An 8,642-nucleotide genomic window follows, 5' to 3' on the forward strand; every position below is an offset into this window, starting at 1 on the left:
GCAGTCTGGTCTCAGCCAGCTATGACATACCAGCTCTGCCTTCTAACTGTAGCCACCTACCCCTCCAGTGGAAGGCAGTGTGCTGGAAGAAATCCAGAAACTATAAACAACCCTAAAACTTGTTTTAAAATAATAATAATTTATGTAATTGTGTTTTCTCAGAGAAGGCGAGAATGGTACCAGCACCTCACTGTGCGTTGAGGTTTTTTATAACCGTCTTTATAACAGGCAGGACTGGAAGGCAGGTGGGAGGAAGAGAGTGTTTCCTGAAAATTTGATTCAAGTTTGATTTACTTATATGAATATAGATAAGTAATGGAAACAAAATAGAGTAGTAGAGAAAACAGAATTATTTTATGATGGTATTAATGGAGATATTTTAAAGAATATTATTTAAAAAATTGGGCAACCCTATGGGGCCCTGGGAAGTGGATCATTGTTTATCCCTGGCATACAAATAGACATTGTGTGTCCTTAACACAAAGAGGGATGCTCTCTCAGCCTGGAGTCTTAGGGGAGTGCCTAGACCCTGCCCTGAGTGAAACGACAGACTCTAGATATCCCCTATGTGGAAGGAAATGGCAATAGGGTGAGAGGCTGGGGGTAGTAGTGAGGGGGGGTGCGGGAGGAGGGGAGGGAGAGGGAACTGGGATTGACATGTGAAAAAGCTATTTAAAATTAAAATAAAAAAGAAGTATTAAAGAAACTTAAGTTGATGTCACATGAAAGAAATCTTTCAGAAAAGCAAAAAGACCCATGAACACCAAACGAGATAAAGATGGACATGGAAAACAACTTATAAGTCATTAAAGCCGTTTCCCAAGTAGAGAGAGAATTTTAAAAACACATTAGAAAAAATGGCCAACTAGGCAGAAGAGTCAATATTGCCAATCAATGTCTGCAGCAAGAAACTGTCAGTGTTTTTCACTCAAGTAATAATATATGCAAAACCAGGCTGGCGGGAAGGCTTCTCTCAAGGAAAAGGCTTCCCTTTACAGTTTTATGCAATATAAAAGTGAAGTGTTTCAAACTCCTCAGAGTCCCAAAGACCTAGTGTCTGGAGGTACAGAGAGAAACTGAGGCTGCACTCAAAGAAGACATTGGATGCAGGGCAGGGAAACTCAGCCACGTGGTAGCAGAAATTCTCCATGCCCAGCCTGGACCCTATGGCCCTAGGTTTCTGTGTGGCCTGGTTTCCAGATACAGTCACCTCCTGAACTGCAGGACACCTGGTACCAACTTGTACAACATTCCCAGAATACAAGCACTAAGAATGTGGTGAGAACCGTAGGGATAATGGTGCTAACTGGTGGCTCTTAATGTCACCAATATATTGGGAAGAAAATATGACAAGCTACCAATCAAGATGTGATATGAACACTCAAAATGCAGCCTGGCAAGTTATGGTCACTACAGGGTGGAGAATAAGTTTTTTTTGCAAGGATGTGATCCCCACTCTCCAGAAAATTGTGCTGTACCCATATGCACACAGGTATCACTAAGTGGATTCAGTAGGTGTGAACACACACACACACACACACACACACAAAGTTGAGAGATGAAAAATGGTAGGAGGGATGGGGAGAAATTGCAGAAGAAGCCATGGGGAGTAGATTTGATGGAATACACCAAAGGATTATGTGACCAGGTGGCCCGCCATGAGCTCCTTGCTGTCAAGTCCTCCAAGCCATTAGGTTGTGCAGGCACGGCAATAACCCATTATACAGTGGATGCCAAGCTTGTGACCAGCCAGGAATATGCCCGGAGGGGACAACTAAATTATGCCAGCTGCCACCCAGCTCCACCCATTACCTGACTTGTTACAGAAATGTCTCTCCCTGAGGACACACCTATGACCTCACAGAGGGTTCCTGTAAACATCTGTCAGGAGATAAAATTCACCGGGCAATTTCACAGATGGGCTAGTCTCTGAGTTGAAGGCAGACTGCTTATGCCTAGCAGGCCCCTCCCCTGGTAGTCAGGGAAGGAAGACAGCGGACAGGGGGAGGCTGACAGGCAGAAAGAGCCTCAGGAAGCCCTTCTGGCCGTGTGCAGACAGGCAGTGCGAGTTGGGTGGATTCCTACCCTGCAGATGCACTCAGGGGTCTCACCGTGTGTCCTCTCCCGCTGCTTTCCAGTTGCTTAGTGGCCGTGTGGCTGCCACTCTGACCAATACAACCCACCTTGGCACAGGTCTTTCCCCAAGGAGAGGATTATTCTACAAACAAGGCATACAGAACTTTCCTTCCACGTTGACCACAATCATCTGAATGGCTCCTAACTGTTTTGTTTATATGGGTCTACAGATTGCCCTGCTGCTGGTAGGCCAGAGGCAGCTGGGCCTCTGCTCTGCCCCTCAGTGTTACTGCTCTCAGAGACTGCCCCGCAGGCCTGGTGTTCACCACGGAAGGCATCTGTCCAAGCTTCCAGAGTTTGCCGAGCAGGCTTGAACGCCACTCACACCCAGGGATAACTGACTTGACAGTGTGCCCTGATTTGAGTGCCCTTCCCTGTCTCATCTGCCTTCCCAAACTGGACTCTTCTTTTACCGCCCAAATAACCATCTGTGCTTTGACCCATGTTTCGGAGTCTGTTTCTAAAGGAACACGGTAAATTACCTTAGTAACTTTTAAGTCTTGGAGTTATCCTCGAGCTATGGAGTAGTGAGCCGAGTTATAATACACGGGGCAGTAACAGGCTGTAGAGACAGCTCTGTTCCCAAAAGATCACCTTGTCCATTGATGTCACAGCTGTAGTCTAGGCACATTGTCACTATCCACATGCGCAGAGTGTATCCCTACAATTTAGGGACACAACAACTGCGCTCGTATCTGGGCCCAAAGGTATGTGCTCTAACAACAAACATTATCATATGTCTATGACATAGGCAATAAAGTACTTCATACACAGCAACTTGGTCCTCACAGTTGCTGTTCCGCATTTCACACAAAGGAAAATCGAAGCATGTGGAGGCTAAATAAATAGCTTAGCTTTGCAAGACTGAGCAGAACAGATCTGAGGTTCAGGCTCAGGGCTCATTCTCTGTCCACTCCCCCCCCTTCCCCTCTGCATGAACACCTGCTTGTCTGCTCACTGAAGCTCCATTTGTAATAGGTGAGATTAAAATGCTCATCAGTGGGAGGATGGCTATGTAAGTTAAGGAAGTCCGTATATGGTAAAAATGCTCTCAGCTGTTGTAAATAAGATCAGCATACTCACATCGGAAGACGGCCCAAGAAATCCCCAAGTGGATAAAAGTCAGGCACCATACACTGCTGCACAGGCCTCCTACATAGACATGCATCTCCTATGTTTCCTGTGTGCTTCCGTGTGACTGTCATCAAGGGCACAGAGTCTCTGATTTAGAGAGACATGGTCTGAAGGGAGACAAGCTTCATGCTATAAGCCGTGTCTCATGGCTTTGGTTTCACGTAAATACGTTGCTCACCCCAAAGGCTATTTTAAAAATATGAAAGAACAGAGTGGACAGAACTCTGTAGGTCATCAAGGGTGATCAGCCAAGTGCAGAGAGACAGCTATCCAGTGTCGTCTCACATATGCGGAATCTCATGGGGAATGACAAAAGTTAAAAGCAGGCTGTTTAGGGGAGCTAAGGGATCATGGGAAGGTGGGAGCGCAAGGGTGACCAAGGTAGATTATAGGCATGTAAGAAAATACCCAGAAGTCTATTAGTGTGATTAATCTATGCTACTACACGTGGTGACCAGACAAAATTGCTGGTGAGGTGAAAACCTTAAGTCATCAAAGTATAAATGAACTGTGTCTGGAAAGAGTCTCAAGACCCCCCCCAGAGAACATTGTACCATGAGCCCATCCAGGAAGAAGCATGTTTGGGGGTGACAGGTCACAGGATGGGACTCCACCATGATGGAGGTTTGTGGCCAATTTTATTAGAAGCACGATGGGGTTAGGTTTCTTGAAACTTCAGGGTTTCATGAGAACAACATTGTTCTTCCTCAGTTTAAGACCTTACTCCATACACCTTACAGAATAAGCAAAATCAAGACTGTATCTTGTCTGGTTTGTGAAATGTGGTGTCTTCGGGCCTCAGTGTGCTGCTTACCCCCAAATCTTAGCTTTTCTGGGTAAATTTTTGCATTGTCTACCAAGTGAAAGTTATTGCCAGACCATCTGGCCACAGCCAAATAAATGTTTGAGAAAGAAACTCTCACAGGAAACCTTGGGTCCCTGAAGAATATCCTGTGTCCATCATAAAGGATATTTAAGTGTGGGAATAGTGTATCCTATGTCTAAGTGTTGAGAAAGAAGGAGAGTTATGACCCTGGGAATCCCAATGGAACATTCTCCCAGCTCCTTTAGAGCAGTGGCTTCCAGGTTTCTCATGGGCAGAGCGTCCTCCTGGAACAATGGCTACTCACCCTTCCTCCAAGTTCAGTTTGCTTTGGGGCAGCAACAAAATGCCTGGAGTTAAAAGTACTTCCCAACTTTCTTCAAGTTGTGCTTAAGGATGTGATGGAGAAATTTGGAACAGTGTAGGACCCATGACACACCTTCTCCAACAAGGCCACACCTTTTAATGCTTCCCAAATAACCACCAACTGGGGACCAGGTATTCAAACATAAGTGCTTATGGGGGGCAGCACATTCACAGTCACCTCAGTTATGAGATGACTTCTGGTAATAATGGAAGACCCATTATCCTCGTCACAAACAATGGGTGTGAGCATTCGTAGGGGCACACACACACACACACACACACACACACACACACACACACACACACACACACAGAGTTTTGTTCCAGGCACTGGTCTGGAGTCTTGTTTATAGTATGATAATCTCTTTCTCTGCCTCAGAGAATTTATAGCATCAAACAAAAAGATTACTAAGGAATTAATTGCAGGTACAGTTTATAGCATTGCAATAACCTTTGTAACATTTAAGTTGAGGACATTATTTATTTAAACACGGCAGTACCAAAATTCTCATGAGGTGTATAGCTTGTTTTTTTTTAAAGTATTATGTTGTGTTTTTAATAAAAACAAGTCGCAGCACTTGGGGAGTGAAGACAGATCTCTGTGAGTTAGAGGTCAGACTGATCTACATAGCGAGTTCAGAGATAGCCAGAGTGGCATAGTGAGACCCTGTCTCAAAAAAAATCTAACTTAATAATAATAATAATATGAAAGAAAATACTAGGCTATAATTGTCCAATTTTAAGTCAAATTGGCCAAATTTAAGGACATCAAATTTTGATGAATACAGCAAAGTATATTTTTAAAAAGTGATAAGACACAGAGTCTACTAAATTGGGCTCACAGAGTCTGAATCAAAAACCAGGGAGCCTGCATGGCACTGACCTAGGCACACTACATGTATGTTATAGTTGTGTAGCTTGACTCTCTTGTGGAACTCCTAACAGTGGGAACTGGGCCTGTCTCTTAACTTTCTTTTTTACTGGGTTTTGGGACCCTACTCCTCACACTGGGTCCAGTTTTAATACAAGGGGTGGTGCTTAGTCTTACTGCAACCTATAGGCCGTGTTTTGTTGATCTTCCTAAACAGAAACAGAGGAGGAGTGGATTGGGGGTGGGAACAGAGGGGGATGGGAAGGAGGGACAGGGAAGAGAGAAGGGAAAGGAAGCTGTGGGCAGGGTGTAATATGTATGTAATATGTATATTAGATATATGTGACGAGAAATATGCATAAAACATTTCATGTTCTAGAACACAGAGGGCCTGGAAACAGTTCTCTCTGTCATTTCTAGTGTCCAGTCCCAAGGTCAGCAGGACTGACACACCTTACTGTATTTTCATTCCCAGCCTCTTCTGTGACCAGCCACTCTCAGGGGAATTTTCACACTTGCCTTTGAGCGACAGAACTGTTGTCACTCGTACGCATTTCTCTGCCGTCTGCTGTGAGGGTCTAGGAAAGATGAATGTCAAAGAAACTGTGTCGTTGTGTATTAGCTTTTCCTTCAGGTCCCTGCCTGCCCCCACCTCCTCTCCTCATACCTGTCCTCTTCACCCTCATTCTCCTCCTCTCCTCCCTCTCTCTCACTTCCTCTCTCCCTTTCCTCTTTCTGTCCTTCGCACTCCCCTCGACCTGTCTCCTAATTCTGATACCCAAATCTCAAAAAGAAATGAGACTAGGTACAGGTTTCTGGAAAAAAAAAATATATATATATATCATTTGGTCCTCATTCTGGCCTTTGTGGTTGACCTTACAATTTAGGTAAATTTATGTAAAGCATCAAAAGTGTAGGTGGGGAGAGGAGGAAAGTAAGGTAATTAAAATTAAATGACTAATAATGGAACCCTAGTGAAATATTGACCACATCATTAACTTAGTCTTGGCCACCCTGGTTAATCAAACACCCTGTGACACATAAGGCATTGAAATAGCATCTCTCACCCTCAGCCAGGTCTTTCTGTTTACAGTCCAGTGGCAAGCTAGGAAATGAGTAAGGAGATAATTCCCTCTGAGTTCCCAGAAGTCCCAAGGAAGCGTCCTTATCTCGGCTGCCCTTCAAATTACTGGTAACTGAGAAATAAATAATGCTTTCCACCCGCGGGCCTGTATTTGGTCTTCAAGAACTCCAGTAGAAGGAGGAGGAAGGTATGAGTATGAGTTTCTCTACCAGGAAGCAGATGATTGAGTCACACGGGTAAAATGAAGTGTAGGCAAGAAGCATGGATGCTGACTTCTTACTCAGGGCGGAGGACACTCCTCTTCACTTGCTGTATCGACCTGTTTTACATCTTGTGGCTTTTGGACCCAATCACATCTTATAGCCAAAGATGAAGCCAGCTGTTCACTACAGTCAGTCACCCTGTAGTGGGAAGATATGGTGCCTGAGAGGGAGACACAGAGCTGACTCCACATCTGGGTCTAGCTCACCTTGCGAGGCCCAGCCTCAGCCACCAGAGTACCTCCTTTGGCATTGAACCCATCCTAAGCCTTGATGTGCCTGGCTTTCTCTTCTTTATGTCTAACCCATAAGCCAAGTTCTAATCCTCATTCCCTTATCTCCTTCCTTAACACCTATCGTATTGCATGCATGTTTCATGTACCAAGTGTCTTATATTTAATGGCATCATTCCATTCCATTCATTGTTATTTATTTCCATGTGTATGCATTCCACCACTGAATCATGAGCTCCCAAGAAGCAGAGACGTATCCTTGTGCCTCCGACTCTTGTTATCTCATCCTGTTTAAGTTCAGCAAAGGCTTGATGGAGCATAGATGGATGGATGCCCATTGTCCTCCAGTAACCCCGTGAGTCTCCTTTGCCTCTGCAAAGCCTTGCATTACATTAGTCTAAGACAGGAATAATCTGCCTCTCTCTCTCAGTCCTCTTGTTTCATTTACTGCTTGTTCTTGTCATCCACCTTCTTGTTATTTGGTTTGATTGTATCTACCCTGTTATGAAAAGGGTCTGCCTTCTCTTGTCATCATCTCCGTGTGTAGATGTCTCTTGTTGGAATAACTACACACCTGACTTTTCTCCCTCCACAAGTAGACACTAACAATCTAGAAGTGGCTTCAAACACACACACACACACACACACACACACACACACACACTCCTAAAGGGGACAATATTTCCAGATACTGGAAATAGCTGAGGCAACATCTTTGATAGATGACTGAAAATTTAAAACAGGTTCTGAGTGTTGAAGTCAACAGCCACATGGAAGACCATGATGGCTCTAGGTACTGAGAATCAAACCTTTAAGCACCTCATCTTCCTCACAATGATAAGAGCTGCACCTTCTATGGAAAACTCCCACGTTCCAGACTCAGGCCAATCTTGCAGAAATTATTATTATTTTTATTTCACTTCACAACACTGTGAACCAAGCACCACCCTATAAGTGAGAGAAGTAAGGCATAAAAATGTTCAATAATTTACCCAGTGTTGGGTAGTTGGCACAACATGGGTATTATCACAGGGCATACTTCAGTCGTGGTCCAGGCTCACAATGGAAAGGACCCACTACGAATGTGAGTGGCTTAAAAACATGACTTTATTCACCCTTCTTTGTCTAGGCAGAAAAAACAAAAACACATGCAGCCGAACCTTAATTATGTGGAAAAGAGAACTCATGGGACTGTCCACTGAACTAACCACAAAACAAGGGAATACCAGCTAACCCCAACCAACCCTGACCAAAGCTGCAAAAGTAGCCCACCGAATTATCTCCCATCTCCCTTCTGCCGCCCTGCACCTCTGAGTGTAACAACCACGAGGGATGGATATCAATGTCAGCACGTTGCAGCATGAATAGGATACACATCTCCATGTTTTCAGCTTCCCTTCAGGACCACAGTCACTTACATGGAGAAAACACAGTTTGGCAAAGCCAGCCTTACTTTAACCTGGCAGACACTCTAGCTCCACTGTTCTACCTCAACTCTGCAGTTGGGGAGCTTGGCGCTTGGTCCCCGTATCAGCAAAACACCTGTTTAACCCCCACTGTGACTTTAAAACTACAAACTGTAACCATACTCTTGATCAAGCGTAAGGAAACACGGGCCTCTTTACAGATGTCTGATTGCAGGCACCCGCTCACTGATGTGAAGACAGACAAAAGTGTGATCATTACGTAAGACGGTTTATCACTCCAAACTTGTGAAAGGGCACTGATGGGGATG

The sequence above is a fragment of the Mesocricetus auratus genome, unplaced genomic scaffold (genome assembly GCF_017639785.1).
Source record: "Mesocricetus auratus isolate SY011 unplaced genomic scaffold, BCM_Maur_2.0 Super-Scaffold_100009, whole genome shotgun sequence".
Classification (NCBI taxonomy): domain Eukaryota; kingdom Metazoa; phylum Chordata; class Mammalia; order Rodentia; family Cricetidae; genus Mesocricetus; species Mesocricetus auratus.